Raw genomic sequence first — 18,211 nt, forward strand, 5'->3', positions numbered from 1 at the left:
ATTCAGTACTGAGGGAGAGCTGCACTGTCAAAGGATTCTTCGTAAGAAGTCTCACAACACCAGGTTAAAGTCCAACAGGTTTGTGTCATAATATACACCAGTATATCATGGTGCAGACACACACACACACTGATGAACATGCAGTGGGACCAATCAGCATACACAACACCGCAGCCAATCACCAGTGAGAGCACATGCACGATAAAGACAGGGGACAGGAGAGTTCCCGCTCATTCTAGTAGCAGCCAGCTCGGAGTACAGAGCTCACAGCCTGCATCACAGACATTCACCATGTGCTGAGTGCATCACCTGGTTAGGACGAGGCAAGGGTCAACAGTTAAAGCTGGTATTGCATTTACCCACAGTTCAAGTATGTTAATATAGTTAACCTTATAATAAAATAGAGTTGCACCACTCCCAGTGTTGGTGACCTGTTTGTGATCCAGAACACCCAACACATCATGGTACAAGGAGTGGTTGCATACTAGCACTTCTGAGACCCACCTGCAACTAATCAGCATTCCGGCATCCTGAAGTATGGAGAACATCAACCCGCCGCCGCTCCGCATCGCCGGCAATCTCGGGGTCAATTGGAAGATTTTTAAACAGCGCTTCCAGCTCTTCCTCGAAGCCACAGACAGGGCGGGCACCTCGGACACCAGGAAGATTGCTCTGCTCCTTTCCACGGCCGGGCAACACGCCATCCACATCTTTAACTCCGCACATTCGCAGACGACGGGGACAAGACAAAGTACAAGACGGTTCTCCTCAAATTCGATACCCACTTCAGCATAGATGTCAATGAAAGCTTCGAAAGATACCTGTTCCAGCAGCGCTTGCAGGGTAAGGACGAGCCTTTCCAATCCTTTTTAATACACTTCCGCATCCTTGCGCAGTCCTGCGGCTACGGGCCCACCTCCGACTCCATGATACACGACCAGATCGTATTTGGTGTTCTGTCGGACCCCCTGCGTCAGCAGCTCCTCAAAATTAAGCAACTCACACTAGCGACTGCCATCGAGACCTGTGTCCTGCATGAAAATGCCACCAGCCGGTACTCCCACATACAGACGGCTGAAACGGCGCGGCAAGGACCCCACGATGCGGAACGGGTCCAAACAATTTAACACCTTCAAGGCTGCAGCCTGGATGAGGGTGGCCATTTCGCGCGTTTTTCGCGGCCTCCCGCGCTTGTACGTGCCAAACGAGGGGACGGTGACGTGGAGGAACGTGCACGCACCACGCAGGACCGCACCGCGCATGCGCGGTGGTGCAACGAGCGTACTGACGTTACGACGTGCGGCAACTGTGGCTCCGCCCATTTAAAGCGGCAATGTCCTGCAAAATCGCGACAATGCCTACAATGTGGCAGGCTTGGCCACTATGCTGCCTGCTGTCGAGCAGCTCAGCCTGCCAATTCGCATCGCGTCAGCCAGCCTCGCAGAAACGTTCGGGCAATTCAACCCACGTTCACCGAGTCCGATTCCGACCTCCCGCAGATCAGTGACACCGAGGACACGAGGGAGCCTTTTCGAGTCGCTGTTATAACAAAGGACAGGCTGTCCCCGAATCAAAACCACCAGCCGCTGTCGGTGCACAGCATTGATCCAGATGACGAGTGGTGTGCCACCCTGACGGTCCACTGATCCCAGATACGGTACCGCCTGGACACTGGTGCTTCTGCTAATCTTCTAGCGTGGTCAGCTTTCAGACCCTTGGGGTTAAACCAACCATTCTTCCGTCGACCTGCCAACTAGTGGACTACAATGGCAACGTTATTCCAACTTGAAGTGACGCACAACTCGCGAAAAGCCATCCTTCCCTTCGAGATCGTGGGCTCCTCGAAGGACTCTCTGCTAGGCGCACAGGCGTGCAAACTCCTAAACCCCGTTCAACGAGTACACTCTCTCTCTCCCGAGAACACGTCTGCCTTCCAGGATGCGGACTTCAAGGTGCAACCCAATGCCATCATCGACCAGCACCGCGACGTTTTCGGTGGCATGGGCACGCTTCCATACACTTACAAAATCCTGCTCAAACAAGACGCCACGCCTGTGGTTCATGCACCTCGCAGAGTCCCAGCACCCCTCAAGGACCGCCTCAAGCAGCAGCAGCAGGACCTCCAGGACCAAGGAGTGCTCTCCAGAGTGACGGAACCAACCGACTGGGTCAGTTCCATGGTGTGCATAAAGAAGCCTTCCGGCGAGCTCCGGATCTGCATTGACCCAAAGGTCTGAATCGCAACATAATGAGGGAGCATTACCCTATCCCCAAGCGCGAGGAGATCACGTGCGAGATGGCTCGGGCCAAGCTCTTCACCAAACTTGACGCCTCGAAAGGATTCTGGCAAATTCAACTAGACTGAAAGCTGTGTACCTTTAATACCCCGTTTGGCAGATACTGCTACAACAGGATGCCGTTTGGGATTATATCGGCATCAGAAGTATTCCACCGGAACATGGAGCAAATGATGGAGGGCATTGAGGGTGTGCACGTCTCTGTTGACGATATCATCATTTGATCCACCACCCCGCAGGAGCATATCAGTCGCCTCCAGCGCGTTTTCAAACGAATATGGGACCAAGGCCTTCGCCTCAACAGAGCCAAATGTTCCTTCGGCCAGACGGAACTGAAGTTCCTAGGGGACCACATCTCCCGGTTGGGTGTGCGGCCGGATGCGGACAAGGTGGCAGCCATCTCGGCCATGCAGAAGCCAGCGGATAAGAAGGAGGTCCTCAGATTTTTGGGCATTGTCAACTTCCTGGGGAAGTTCATCCCCAACCTCGCCTCCCATACCACAGCTCTCCGGAACCTGGTCAGGACGACAATAGACTTCCAATGGCTTCCCGCCCATGTGCGCGAATGGGAGGAGCTTAAGACCAAGCTTACCATGGCATTTTTTGATCCCACGAAGGAAACAAAAATTTCAACTGATGCCAGCCAATCTGGCATTGGGGCGGTGCTCCTGCAACGCGATGAGGCCTCATCATGGACCCCCGTTGCATATGCATCATGTGCCATGACCCCCACGGAACAGCGCTACTCACAGATCGAAAAGGAGTGCCTGGGCTTGTTGACTGGGGTCGACAAATTTCATGATTATGTGTACGGCCTCCCCCAATTCACTGTCGAGACTGACCATCGCCCGCTGGTCAACATTACACAAAAAGACCTGAATGATATGACCCCCCTCGCCTCCAGCACATTCTGCTTAAACTCCGGCGGTACGATTTTCAGCTCCTATACACCCCGGGCAAGGACCTGATCATAGCCGATGCTCTGTCCAGGGCAGTCAACACCCCGTGCGACCCAGAGGGGTTCGTCTGCCAGGTTGATGCCCATGTGGCCTTCATGGCCTCCAATCTGCCGGCCACGGATGAACGCCTTATCCACATTTGCCGCGAGACTGCGGCTGACCCTCTACTACAACGTGTCATGCGCCACATGACAGACGGGTGGCTCAAGGGCCAATGCCCGCAGTTCTACAATATCAGAGACGATCTGGCAGTAGTCGATGGTGTCCTTCTGAAGCTGGACCGCACCGTGATACCGCACAGCATGTGCCAGCTCGTTTTGGAACAGCTACACGAGGGCCATCTTGGCGTGGAGAAGTGCCGACGGAGGGCCCAAGAGGCTGTGTACTGGCCCGGCATCAATGAGGACATCGCCAACACAGTGCTCAACTGCCCCACCTGTCAGCAGTTCCAGCCAGCCCAACCACGTGAGACCCTACAGCCCCATGAGTTGGTCACATCCTCTTGGTCTAAGGTAGGCGTTGACCTGTTCCATGCGCTCGGCAGGGACTATGTTCTGATTGTAGACTATTTTTCGAACTACCCGGAGGTCGTACGCCTGCACAACATCACATCATCGGCGGTCAACCATGCCTGCAAGGAGACCTTTGCTCGTCACGGCATCCCACTCACTGTGATGTCGGACAATGGCCCCTGCTTTGCGAGCCAGGAATGGTCCAACGTTGCCAGCAGGTACAACTTTGTGCATGTGACATCCAGTCCCCTGCACCCCCAATCCAATGGCAAAGCGGAAAAGGGCGTCCACGTCATCAAACAGCTCCTCTGCAAGGCTGCCGATGCAGGATCCGACTTCTACCTCGCCTTGCTGGCCTATCGTTCGCCCCCACTCGCCAGCCCAGCTGCTTATGGGTCGCACCCTCAGGACCACGGTGCCGTCCATTCACATCCCAGACCTCGACCACATTCCGGCCCTTCAGCGGATGCAACAGTCTCGCGCACAACACAAGGCGGCGCATGACGCTCGGGCGACTGATTTCCCTGCTCTAGCGCCGGATGACAACGTCCGCATCCATCTTCCGGAGGGTGGCTGGTCTGCAACTGCTGTAGTTCTTCGGCAGGTGACTCCCCGCTCGTTCCTGGTTCGTCTGCCAGATGGTTCCATTCGCCGCCGCAATCGGCGTGCCCTTTGTCTCGTTCCCTGCTCGCAACGTGATCCTCCACCGGTGCCACACCCTCCTGTTGTCCCTAACCTGGACTATGTGGAGGTTCCGAATGCTCTGCATCCTCCTCACTCTGCCGTGGCCCAGCCCGTTCCTCAGCCGGTGGCTCCTGACCCACCCTTGAGACGGTCAACCAGAATTCGTCGCCCACCTCAGAGACTTGACTTATGAGTTTTACAATGTTGGACTCTTTGATCTGTTCTGTTATCCTGGTTCATCGTTCCAGTAGTTTGTATATAATGTTCATTTCGTTGTTGGTGTGACACCCTATTTCTCGGCACCCTGCACCTTCCCGTGTAAATAGATTAGCCTCATGTACATAGTCATGTAAATAACACGCACACTCATAGTCAGGTACATTCACTACACAATATTTATTGTCACACAGGCACATGTTCTTTATATAAAAGGGGGGATGTCATAATATACACCAGTATATTATGGTGCAGGCACACACACACACTGATGGACATGCAATGGGACCAATCAGCATACACAACACCGCAGCCAATCACCAGTGAGAGCACACGCACTATAAAGACAGGGGACAGGAGAGTTCCCGCTCATTCTAGTAGCAGCCAGCTCGGAGCACAGAGCTCACAGCCTGCAACACAGACATTCACCATGTGCTGAGTGCATCACCTGGTTAGGACTAGGCAAGGGTCAACAGTTAAAGCTGGTATTGCATTTACCCACAGTTCAAGTATGTTAATATCGTTAACCTTATAATAAAATAGAGTTGCACCACTTCCAGTGTTGGTGACCTGTTTGTGATCCAGAATACCAACACATCAGTTTGTTTCGCATCACTAGCTTTCAGAGCACAGCTCCTTCCTCAGGAAGGCAGAGCTGCACTGCCAGAGAGTCAGTACTGAGGGAGTACTGCACTGTCAGATGGTCAGTGCCTCATTTTCAGTGAGTTGATGTGGCGGGAATGCTGCAGCGTCAGATGGTCCGTACTGAGGGAGTGCCTCACTGTCAGAGGGTCAGTATTGAGGCAGAGTTGCACTGCCAGAGAGTCAGTACTGAGGGAGTGCTGCACTGTCAGAGGGTCGGTACTGAGGGAGTGCCTCACTGTCAGAGGGTCAGTATTGCGGCAGAGCTGCACTGTCAGAGGGTCAGTACTGAGGGAAGCTGCACTACGGAGCGTCAGTACTGAGGGAGTGTTGCACCGTTAGAGGGGGGTACAGAAGAAGTGTACCACTGTGGGAGGGTCGGTACTGAGGTAGTGGTGCACTGTCGGAGGGTCAGTACTGATGGAGTGCTGCACTGTTAAAGGGTCAGTACTGAGGGAGTGCTGCATTGTCAGAGGATCAGTACTGAGGGAGTGCCGCACTGTCAGAGGGCCAGTAATCCGGGAGCCCCACACTGTCAGAGGGTCAGTACTGAGGGAGTGCCGCACTGTCGGCGCGTCAGTACTGAGGGAGTACCGCACTGTCAGATGATCTGTACTGAAGGAATGCTGCACTCCTAGAGGGTCAGTACTGAGCGAGTGCTGCACTGTCAGAGGGTCAGTACTGAGGGAGTGCTGCACTGTCAGAGGGTCAGTACTGAGGGAGTGCCGCACTATCAGAGGGTCAGTACTGTGAGAGAGCCGGACTGTTGGACGGCCAGTTTTGAGGTGATGCCGCTCTATAGAACATAGAACAATACAGCGCAGTACAGGCCCTTCGGCCCACGATGTTGCACCGAAACAAAAGCCATCTAACCTACACTATGCCATTATCATCCATATGTTTATCCAATAAACTTTTAAATGCCCTCAATGTTGGCGAGTTCACTACTGTAGCAGGTAGGGCATTCCACGGCCTCACTACTCTTTGCGTAAAGAACCTACCTCTGACCTCTGTCCTATATCTATTACCCCTCAGTTTAAAGTTATGTCCCCTCGTGCCAGCCATATCCATCCGCGGGAGAAGGCTCTCACTGTCCACCCTATCCAACCCCCTGATCATTTTGTATGCCTCTATTAAGTCTCCTCTTAACCTTCTTCTCTCCAACGAAAACAACCTCAAGTCCATCAGCCTTTCCTCATAAGATTTTCCCTCCATACCAGGCAACATCCTGGTAAATCTCCTCTGCACCCGCTCCAAAGCCTCCACGTCCTTCCTATAATGCGGTGACCAGAACTGTACGCAATACTCCAAATGCGGCCGTACCAGAGTTCTGTACAGCTGCAACATGACCTCCCGACTCCGGAACTCAATCCCTCTACCAATAAAGGCCAACACTCCATAGGCCTTCTTCACAACCCTATCAACCTGTGTGGCAACTTTCAGGGATCTATGTACATGGACACCTAGATCCCTCTGCTCATCCACACTTTCAAGAACTTTACCATTAGCCAAATATTCCGCATTCCTGTTATTCCTTCCAAAGTGAATCACCTCACACTTCTCTACATTAAACTCCATTTGCCACCTCTCAGTCCAGCTCTGCAGCTTATCTATATCCCTCTGTAACCTGCTACATCCTTCCACACTATCGACAACACCACCGACTTTAGTATCGTCTGCAAATTTACTCACCCACCCTTCTGCGCCTTCCTCTAGGTCATTGATAAAAATGACAAACAGCAACGGCCCCAGAACAGATCCTTGTGGTACTCCACTTGTGACTGTACTCCATTCTGAACATTTCCCATCAACCACTACCCTCTGTCTTCTTTCAGCTGTCAGAGGTTCAGCATTGAGGGACTGATGCGCTGTCAGAGGATCAGCATTGAGGGAGTGCTGCACTATCTGAGCTTCAGTACTCAGGGAGTGCGGCACACTCAGAGGCTTCTGGTGCTCAATGTGATTCTGTTATCAGGATGGATGTTGTAGTGTTCACAAAGACCACAACATTACTTCTTAAAGCTCGTTCACTTACTCCTACAGTGAACAATAATCTAGTCATCTACAATTTACGCTCTACTAACACTAGTCTCCAAACTCTATCTGTAACTGTATTCGACACTCTCCCACTTCTCCTCTCCAGCCTTCTCCCAGAAGCCTGTGAATGAATGCTTTATATAGTTCTGCATCTAGCTCCATCTAGTGGTTAATTATGACATGACATTAAACCTTTGTATTCTGAACATTTCACATAATGTCACATCCCCCTTTCTTTGAAATAAATGTTTGAAATACTTTCTAACATTTTTTTACCTACGTTATCAAGAACGCGTTCATACAGTTCATGCATCCTGTTATATTACATGTCATAATTGCAATTCCAGAGTTGCAGTCCTCAGTGTTTTACAGGTTTAGTCGATTAGGTAGTTTTCTTGTCTCTTGTCTGTTCCTTATGTCTATTCAATATGTCAATTCGATGGGTTTGTCATAGTTGGCTCTGGAAACTGCAGCAAATTCTTTACTTTTAACAATGCTCGTCGATTGCCATGAAACATCAGTCCAGCAGCAGGTTTGACCACATACGATCGTGGTGCAACCTAAGTTAACACCTTTTGCAATGACTGACCAACCACCATTTGGATTTCGTATCTTGACGACATCTCCTTCTTTCAGTGGCGGTAATTGTTTGGCATGCCTGTCATAGTATGCTTTTTGTTTGCATTGCTGTTGCTTTATTTTGTCATGTATTAACGAGTCATCCATGTTTGGAATTGTTATGGCAGGCAATGTCGTACGAATCTTTCTTCCCATGAGTATCCGGGCAAGCGACAAATCTGATGACAATGGAGTAGCTCTGTAGCTCGAGTGAAAAATCCTTTTTATCATCAAATGCCTTTTTCAACAGTTGTTTTACTATTCCGACTCCTTCCCCATTGGATTGGCGATCTAATGGACTCGAGGTGACCTGTTGGAAGTTGTATCTTTCTGCAAATGACAACCATTCCGAACTACTGAAACAGGGTCCATTTGCCACGATTTTTAAAGGTATGCCGTGTCGAGCAAAAACAGACTTCGCCGCTCTTATAACTGAGTGAGCAGTCGAATCAGACAACATTATGACTTCAGGATAATTGGAATAGTAATCAATGATTTTTAAATAATCATTCCCTCTGAAATAGAACAGGTTCATCCCAATCTTTGACCATGGGTTTGTGACTATCTCACTTGCTACAAAGGTTTCTTTACACTGGGATGGTTGATGTGTTTGACAGACACTACAATCTTGCACGTAGTTGTCAACATCTCTTGATGCCCAGCCAATATACCGACTGCCTGGCACGTCTTTTACATTTCTCTATCCCTTAATGCCCTTCATGTATCTTTTCCCAAATACTTCTTCGTAGGCAGGGCGGTATTACAATTCTGTCTCGTATCAACAGGAATCCATTTATAACACGTCATCCTTGATACTTTGAAAACTGGTGCAACTGCCATTAGGCCATCCTTCTCTTAGCTTTTTGATGACCTGTAGAAGTATCAGTTTCATCCCGTATTAAACTTAGCTTTGCATCAGACACAGGTAAATGTCTGTGACAAATGTGGCATGTACTTCCATACTGAGTATTACTTCCGATGCCTTAGCAATGTAACTCGTAGCTCTTGACAATGCATCTGCTACAACTATTTCTTTGCCTGGAGTATAGACTAACGTAAAGTCGTATCTACGCAGTTTTATCATCATATGCTGAAGTTTTGGCATCATGCCATTGCGATCTTTCTTTATTATGTTGACCAGAGGACGATGATCTGTTTCCACAATGAAGTGTGGTAGGCCGTACACATAGTAATGGAACTTGCTTATGCCTAATTACAGACCTCGGAATTCTTTATATATCTTGTATCTGTGCATATCTCTGCTCCGTCGGAGTCATAGCATGTGATGCATACGCAGCTGGTTTCCATAGATTATTTTCAGCTTTCTGTAACAAAACTGCTCCAATGCCATTCTGACTGGCATCCGTTGATATTTTTATTTCCTTTGTGGAATCAAAAAATGCTTAGACCAGAGCTGTCGTTCATGACGATTTCATGTCTTGCCATTCAGCTGCATGCTGAGGTGTCCTCAGAAATTCAACCTTTGGGCAGCACGGTGGCGCAGTGGTAGCACTGCAGTCTCACGGCGCCGCGGTCCCAGGTTCGATCCCGGCTCTGGGTCACTGTCCGTGTAGTGTTTGCACATTCTCCCCGTGTTTGCGTGGGTTTCACCCCCACATCCCAAAGATGTGCAAGGTAGGTGGATTGACCACGCTAAATTGCCCCTTAATTGGAAAAAATGAATTGGGTACTCTAAATTTATATTAAAAGAAAAGAAATTCAACCGTTTTAATCAGATTTCTTAAAGCTGTTGTTCTGCTGGACAGATTGGGAATAAACTTGCCCATAAAATTAACTACACCCAGTATCCATAGATTTGCCTTCTTATCCATCGGTATTGGCTTCTGACCAATGGCATGAATCTTAGTTTGATCTGATTGGACACCTTTTGACATGCCATCTCCAAGAAACTTTAGTTTCTGGATGCCAAATTGGCACTTTTCTCTGTTCAGCTTTAAACCATAGGAATGAACTCCTGTTAGGACTTTCATTAGCCTTTCACAGTGTTCTTCTGGAGTGTTGAACCATATTATCACATCATCTACATACACACAAACACCTCGTATTCCTCTAATTATAGTCTTCATCGCACGGTGGAAGATCTCTGAAGCTGATATTATGCTGAAAGTTAATTGGTTCAAACAATATCGGCCAAAGGGAGTATTAAAGGTACACAATTTTCTGCTTCTACTAACCAGACATAGTTACCAGAATCCCTTGGAAGCGTCCAATTTCGTGAAATACTTGGAATGCGCCATTTCTGCTGTTATTTCTTCTCTTTTAAGTGTGGGACATTGTTTTCTTCTTAAGTTATTATTTAAATCTTTCGGATCGATACATACTCTTAAGTACCATAGAGTTTACCTGGTATGTCGGCTCAGTCTCCTTCGTTATGATAGTGATTGTTGCATTCTACCTAGCTCGTCCTTGAGACGGTCTCTTAATGGCGCTGGCACTCTTCTGGGCGCATGTATCACTGGCTTAGCCTCAGTTTTGAGTATAATGCTGTATGTGAATGGTAAGGTGCCTATTCCACTAAAGACATCCTTGAAGTTGCTCAATATTTCCTCAATTCTATCACTGAGTGAGCCATTTTAAATGTCTGGCTGTGTGCATTCTTAGTACCAAATTCAATTCTATGCATGCATCTACCCCAATTAGTGATGACTTCGTATCATCCACAATTTCAAATTCCAATGGCATAGAGATGTCATTATTCTGTACTGTGAGGCAGCAGGAACCTTTGGTCACTATTACGTTCCTGTTGTAGTCTGTCAACCTACAGTTTGATTTTTTTAATTCTTGGAACCTTGTTCAATTGTTTTAGATCTACCTCTGTGATTAAATTTGTATGTGCACCCATATCAAGCTTGAATGGAACATCAGACCCATTAATGTTAAGTGTTTCAGTCCAATCTTTAATTAAATTGGAGGGGTGAAATACTGTTCTATCATCAGTGTCCAGTGCATTAACTCTGGTTATCACTTCTACCATGAAGTTATCCTGCAGAGTAAACTTAGAGGAATCATTGTTTGAAGTTAACATTTTTTCTTCATGTCCTTCATTTTGTATACTCTTTACCTTTTTGTATCTATGGAATGATATTTTAGAGTTATTTGCCGGTATCGCTGAAGTAAAACGGCATTGTGAGGCAAAATGAGTGAACATGCTGCATCATGAGCATTTTTATTCTTTCACATGACAATTTTTTCTATAATGGGCGTGGCCACAGTATGTGCACGTCATCACGCTGGTGATGTCACTTTCAAAATGGCCACCATCAGTGGTATGATGTCTTCTGAACTGCGCCACAGAGTTAATGCGTCGGCCTTTTTATTTAGCCCTGAACTCCGCATGTTCTTTTGTGGCTTGTTCACTGGCTTTGCAAAGATTTATGGCTTCTTCTAACAGCAAAATTGGCCTTCTTGGAAACCTTTCTCGCAATTGTTCTTCATATATACCAAACACTATTTGATCCCCCAGCATCGAATCCGCAACGGAGGAAACATTACTGGATTGAGCTTTCAGTCTTAAATCAGTTAGAAACAAATCTATTGATTCTCCTTTTAGCTACAGCCTTTTTCTGAACATATAGCATTGTATGTTTCATTCACCTGGGCTTTGCAATGAACATCAAAATTGTCCATGACCCGTTCAAATTTTTTCTTATCATCACTGTGTGCAAATTCAAAGGAATTCAATCTTTCAAATGCCTGCGGTCCAGCCAAATTGAGGAGGAGCACGATTTTTCGATGATAAGGAGCTGATTCACCGCGGAGGCAGATAGAAAAAACTTCGAATTGTTGTTTGAAATGTTTCCAGTTTAGACTTAGTTTACTGGTTGTCCTGAAGTGATCTGCTTTTTCAGACATTCCGTCTTACGATCAATAGTTTGGTGCAGTCTACGAGATCTGTGTAGCAGCGTGATTGTTCTTCTTTTCTTCTTAGAAGCTAAACTCACTGCTTACTGTTAGGAACACAATCAATGTGGTGTTCATTGTGATTTTGTTATCAGCGTGGATGTTGTAGTGTTCACAAAGACCACAGAAGCTAAGTTCATGTACAAAGCAAACCTTTATTTACACTACTTATGAAAGCTCGACCACTCACTCCTATAGCAAACAATAATTTAGTAATCTACAATCGAGTAACACTGGTCTCTAAACTCTACCTGTAACTGTACTCTATACTCTCTCACTGCTCCTCTCCAGCCTTCTCCCAGAAACCTGTGAGTTAGTGCTTTATACAGTTCTGCATCTAGCTCCTCTAGTGGTTAATTATGATATGACATTAACCCTTTGTATTCTGAACATTATACATAATGTCACAAGGGTTAGCACTGGCAGAGCGCCACACTATTAGAGGGACAGTACTGAGAAAGCCACACTGTCAGAGGGTCAGTTTAGAGGGATTGCTGCACTGTCAGAGGCTCAGAACTGAGGGAATGCCACACTGTCAGAGGGTCAGTACTGAGGCAGTGCCGCACTGTCAGGGGATAAGTATTGAGGGAGTGCTGCACTTGCAGAAGGTCTGTACTGAGGGAGTGCCACAATATCGGAGGGTCAGTGCTGAGAGACTGCTACTCTGTCAGAGGGTCAGTACTCACAAAGTGCTGCTCTGTCAGATGGTTAGTACTGACTGAGCGCCGCGCTGTCAGATGCACAGTGCTGAGAGAAACACACTGTCAGAGGGCCGATTTTGTGGGATTGCTGCGCTGTCAGACGATCAGTACTGAGGGAGTGCTGCACTGTCACAGGGTAAGTACTCAGGGAGAGTCACACTGTTGCAGGGTGTGGTGGTATGTATTAGGGGTAATATGGTACTTGTGAAGCCGAGAGGCTATTGGCTGACAGGTCCCGGGTCCTGGTTGGATCTGATGACTTCTGGCTCCGCCCTGAAGGCAGAGTATAAGAGCTCGAGTTCTCCCCGCAGCCGCATTCTGTAACTGAGCTGCTGGGGAACAAGTCTTGCTTAATAAAGCCTCGATAGACTTCATCACTTCTTGACTTGTGTAAGTCATTGTGCGCTACAATTTATTAAGCAAGCTTAAAAGACTATGGAGCTCCGGATCGCCCCGGAGTGCCTGCGGATCAGCCCCCATGCAGCAAACTCGGCGGCCGTGTTCAAACACTGGCTAGCATGCTTCAAAGGCTACCTTCGAACGGCCCCCGGCCGGATCACGGAAGAGCAGAAAATGCAGGTCCTGCATTCGAGGGTAAGCCCGGAGATTTACTCGCTTATCGAAGACGCGGAGGATTCTGACGGCGCTCGCGTTGCTGAAGGGCATCTACATTCGGCCCGTAAACCAGGTCTACGCACGCCACCAACTCGCGACAAGACGGCAAATTCCTGGAGAATAGCTCAACGACTTCTACGGCGCGCTGCTGATTTTGGGACGAAACTGCAACTGTCCACCGGTGAGCGCGATCGAGCACACGGACCTGCTAATTCGAGACGCATTTGTGGCAGGTATGAACTCTCCCCAAATTCGTCAGAGACTTTTAGAAAGAGAGTCGCTAGGACTCTCAGAGGCACGGGCCCTTGCTGCCTCCCTTGATGTGGCCTCCCAAAACGCCCGCGCCTACGGCCCCGACCACGCGGCAGCCCCTTGGGCTCCATGGACCCCCGTTGCGACGGACTCCCCGGCAACCTACACCCCCCCCGCAAGCTTGTGCGGTTAGAGCGCCAGACCATCCCGGGGGGGCCCGCTGCTACTTTTGCGGGCAGGCGAAACACCCCCGGCAGCGCTGCCCGGCCCGCGCAGCTACTTGTAAAAGCTGCGGCAAAAAGAGCCATTACGCAGCAGTGTGCCGGTCCCGGGGGGTCACCGCAATCCCCGGAGAAGAACGAGGCAACAGATCGTGAACCCCCCCCCAATACCCCCAGCGTTCCATGTGCGACCCGCGGGCGCCGCCATTGTGGGTCCCGGACACCACGAGGGGAGGATGGGCACTGCCATCTTGTGATCCCCCAGCCACGTGCGATTCATGGAGGCGGCCATTTTGTCCACCCCGGACCGCGTGCGATCCATGGACGCCTCCATCTTAGTTGACAACAAAGGCCCCAGCATAGACGGCTCCATGGGGGCCGAAGAAAACGCCGCGCCACTAATGGCACGACTGGCTTTGGTGACTCTGGATCAATCGCGGCCCCGGACGCTCCAAACGACGACAACAACGGTGCTGGTCAACGGATACGAGACGCCATGCTTGATCGACTCCGGGAGCACGGAAAGTTTTATTCACCCAGATACGGTAAGACGCTGTTTTCTGTCCATCCATCCAAGCACGCAAAAGATTTCCCTAGCTGCAGGATCCCACTCAGTAGAGATCAAAGGGTTCTGCATCGCGAATCTAACGGTGCAAGGGAGGGAGTTTAAGAACTATAGGCTCTACATCCTTCCCCAACTCTGCGTGCCCACATTACTGGGATTAGATTTCCAGTGTAACCTCCAGAGCCTAACATTCCAATTCGGCGGCCCAATACCCCCACTCACTATCTGCGGCCTCGCAACTCTCAAGTTTGAACCGCCGTCCTTGTTTGCAAACCTCACCTCGGATTGCAAACCCGTCGCCACGAGGAGCAGACGGTACAGCGCCCAGGACCGGATGTTTATCCGGTCTGAAGTCCAGCGGTTGCTGAAGGAAGGCATAATCCAGGCCAGCAATAGTCCCTGGAGAGCCCAGGTGGTAGTCGTGAAGACCGGGAGAAGCAAAGGATGGTCGTAGACTATAGTCAGACCATCAACAGGTACACGCAGCTAGATGCGTACCCTCTGCCCCGCATATCCGACATGGTCAATCGGATTGCACAGTACAAGGTCTTTACCACCGTGGACCTCAAGTCAGCATACCACCAGCTCCCCATCCGCCCAGGTGACCGCAAGTACACAGCCTTCGAGGCAGACGGGCGGCTATATCATTTCCTAAGGGTCCCATTTGGCATCACGAACGGGGTCTCGGTCTTCCAACGGGAGATGGACCGAATGGTTGACCAGCACGGGTTGCAGGCCATGTTCCCGTATTTCAACAACGTAACCATCTGCGGCCACGATCAGCAGGACCACGACGCCAACCCCCAAATGTTCCTCCAGACCGCTAACGCCCTGAACCTCACATATAACGAGGAAAAATGCGTTTTTAGCACAAACCGTTTGGCCATCCTGGGACACGTAGTGCGCAATGGAGTGATAGGCCCCGACCCCGAACGCATGCGCCCCCTTATGGAATTCCCCCTTCCCCACTGCCCCAAAGCCCTGAAACGCTGCCTGGGCTTCTTTTCGTATTACGCCCAGTGGGTCCCCCAGTACTCAGACAAGGCCCGCCCGTTAATACAGTCCACTACCTTCCCCCTGTCAACAGAGGCCCGCCAGGCCTTCAGCCGCATCAAAGCGGACATCGCAAAGGCCACGATGCGCACCATCGACGAGTCCCTCCTCTTCCAGGTCGAGAGCGACGCATCTGATGTAGCTCTGGCGGCCACTCTTAACCAAGCGGGCAGACCCGTGGCCTTTTTTCCCGGACCCTCCACACCACAGAAATCCACCACTCCTCAGTGGAAAAGGAAGCCCAAGCCATAGTGGAAGCTGTGCGACATTGGAGGCATTACCTGGCCGGCAGGAGATTCACTCTCCTCACTGACCAACGGTCGGTAGCCTTTATGTTCGATAATGCACAGCAGGGCAAAATTAAGAATGACAAGATCTTGAGGTGGAGGATCGAGCTCTCCACCTATGACTATGAGATCTTGTATCGTCCCGGAAAGCTGAATGAGCTGTCCGATGCCCTATCCCGCGGCACATGTGCCAACGCACAAATAGACCGCCTCCAAGCCCTCCACGAGGACCTCTGCCACCCGGGGGTCACTCGATTCTACCATTTTGTAAAGTCCCGCAACCTCCCCTACTCTGTTGAGGAGGTCCGTACAGTCACCAAGAACTGCCACATCTGCGCAGAGTGCAAACCGCACTTTTTCAGGCCAGGTAGAGCGCACCTGATTAAGGCTTCCCGCCCCTTTGAACGCCTCAGTTTGGATTTCAAAGGCCCCCTCCCCTCCACCGACCGCAACGCATACTTCCTGAACGTGGTGGACGAGTACTCCCGTTTCCCCTTCGCCATTCCCTGCCCCGACATGACAGCGGCCACGGTCATTAAAGTCCTGGGCACCACCTTTACACTGTTCGGTTTCCCCGCGTACATCCATAGCGACAGGGGGTCCTCCTTCATGAGTGACGAGCTGCGTCAGTTCCTGCTCAGCAAGGGCATTGCCTCGAGCAGGACGACCAGCTACAACCCCCGGGGGAACGGGCAGGTAGAGAGGGAGAACGGAATGGTCTGGAAGACCGTCCTACTGGCCCTACGGTCCAGAAATCTCCCAGTTTCCCGGGGGCAGGAAGTCCTCCCGGATGCTCTCCACTCCATCCGGTCGCTGCTGTGTACCACCACTAACCAAATGCCCCACGAGCGCCTCCTTATCTTCCCTAGGAAGTCCTCCTCCGGAACGTCGCTGCCGACCTGGCTGGCAGCCCCAGGACCCATCTTGCTCCAGAAACATGTGCGGGCGCACAAATCGGACCCGTTGGGCGAGAGGGTTCACCTTCTCCACGCGAACCCGCAGTATGCCTATGAGGCGTACCCCGACGGTCGACAGGACACGGTCTCCCTGCGTGACCTGGCGCCCGCCGGCAACACACACACACCCCCAACATCGATCACCCCCTCCCTGCCACCGGCGCACCCCACGACCGCCCCCTTCCCGGGGGCTTCGGTCCTCCTCCCGTGCCCGCCCAGGAGTAAAACAGGAACAAACAGCGCAACGCTCCTGGAGACGACAGTGCCCGAGCCAGCACCTGCACCACCACCACCGGGGCTGAGGCGATCGACGAGGAAGACCAGACCGCCCGCTCGACTCGTGGAATCTGCGTGACACCGAGAAAGCAAGAATTTTGTTGTAATTTTTTTCCTTGTTGTAAATAATTCTGACAAACTTGTACATAGCTAAATGTTGGGCTAGAAATGCATAGCCACGGTTTGAAATTTGTTCCAGGACCAGCCTTGTAGACCCCTACCACCATGCGAACCACCACCCCGCCGGGTTCTTTTTTAACAAGGGGTGAATGTGGTGGTATATATTAGGGGTAATATGGTACCTGTGAAGCCGAGAGGCCATTGGCTGACCGTTCCCGGGTCCTGGTTGGATCTGCCGACTTCTGGCTCCGCCCTGAAGGCGGAGTATAAGAGCTCGAGTTCTCCCCGCAGCCGCATTCTGTAACTGAGCTGCTGGGGAACAAGTCTTGCTTAATAAAGCCTCGATAGACTTCATCACTTCTCGACTTGTGTAAGTCATTGTGCGCTACACAGGGTAAGGACTGAGAGAGTGGTGCACTGTAGGAAGTACAGTACTGAGGGAATGCATACTGTTAGCCGGTCAGTACGGAGGGAGTGCTGCTCTGTGAGAGAGTCAGAATTGAAGGAGTGCTCCATTGTCGGAGACTCCGTACTGAGGGAGTGTGCATTATGAGAGAGTCAGTATTGAGGGAGTGCTGTGCTGCCAGAGCATCAATACTGAGGGAGTGCCGCACTGTCCGAGGTTCAGTTTTCAAGGAGTGCAGCACTACCATAGGGTCAGTACTGAGGGAGTGCCACACTGTCAGTTGGTCAGTCTTGTGGGAGTGCCGCACTGTCAGAGGGTCAGTATTGAGGGAGCACTGCACGATCAGAGGGTCAGTACTGAGTGAATGTTGCACTGTCAGAGGTCGGTACTGAGGGAGTGCTGCACTGTCAGAGGGTCAGAAGAGAGAATGCTGCAGTGGGTCAATAATGTCAGTGGGTCAATAATGAGGGAGTGCTGCACTGTCAGGCATTCAGTACTGAGGGAGTGCTGCGGTGCCAGAGGGTCAGTACTGAGAGAGTGCATCACTGTCAAAGGGTCTGTACTGATGGAGTGCTGAACTGTCTGAGTGTCAATGCTGAGGGCTTGCTGCACTATCACAGGGTCAGTACTGAGAGAGTACCACACTGTCAGAGGGTTGGTACTAAGGCAGCACTGCATTGTCAGAGAGACTGGAGTGGTGCTGCACTGTCAGATGGCCAGTAATGAGGGATTGCCGCACTATCAGAGGGTCAGAACTGAGGGAGTGCAGCACTGTCAGAGGATCAGTACTGAGAAAGCACCGCACTGTCAGAGAGACAGTGCTGAAGGAGCACCGCACTGACAGAGGGTCAACACTGAGTGAGTGCCACACTC

The 18,211-nt window shown here is 50.5% G+C and overlaps 1 protein-coding gene across 1 annotated transcript in view; it reads left to right on the top strand.

Annotated features, from left to right (window-relative positions):
- LOC140392867 (alpha-2-macroglobulin-like) overlaps window positions 1–18,211 on the top strand; it is a 525,178-nt gene that overhangs the window by 54,935 nt on the left and 452,032 nt on the right. The gene's annotated exons all lie outside the window — the stretch shown is intronic.

Source organism: Scyliorhinus torazame, chromosome 16, assembly GCF_047496885.1.
Source record: "Scyliorhinus torazame isolate Kashiwa2021f chromosome 16, sScyTor2.1, whole genome shotgun sequence".
Lineage (NCBI taxonomy): Eukaryota > Metazoa > Chordata > Chondrichthyes > Carcharhiniformes > Scyliorhinidae > Scyliorhinus > Scyliorhinus torazame.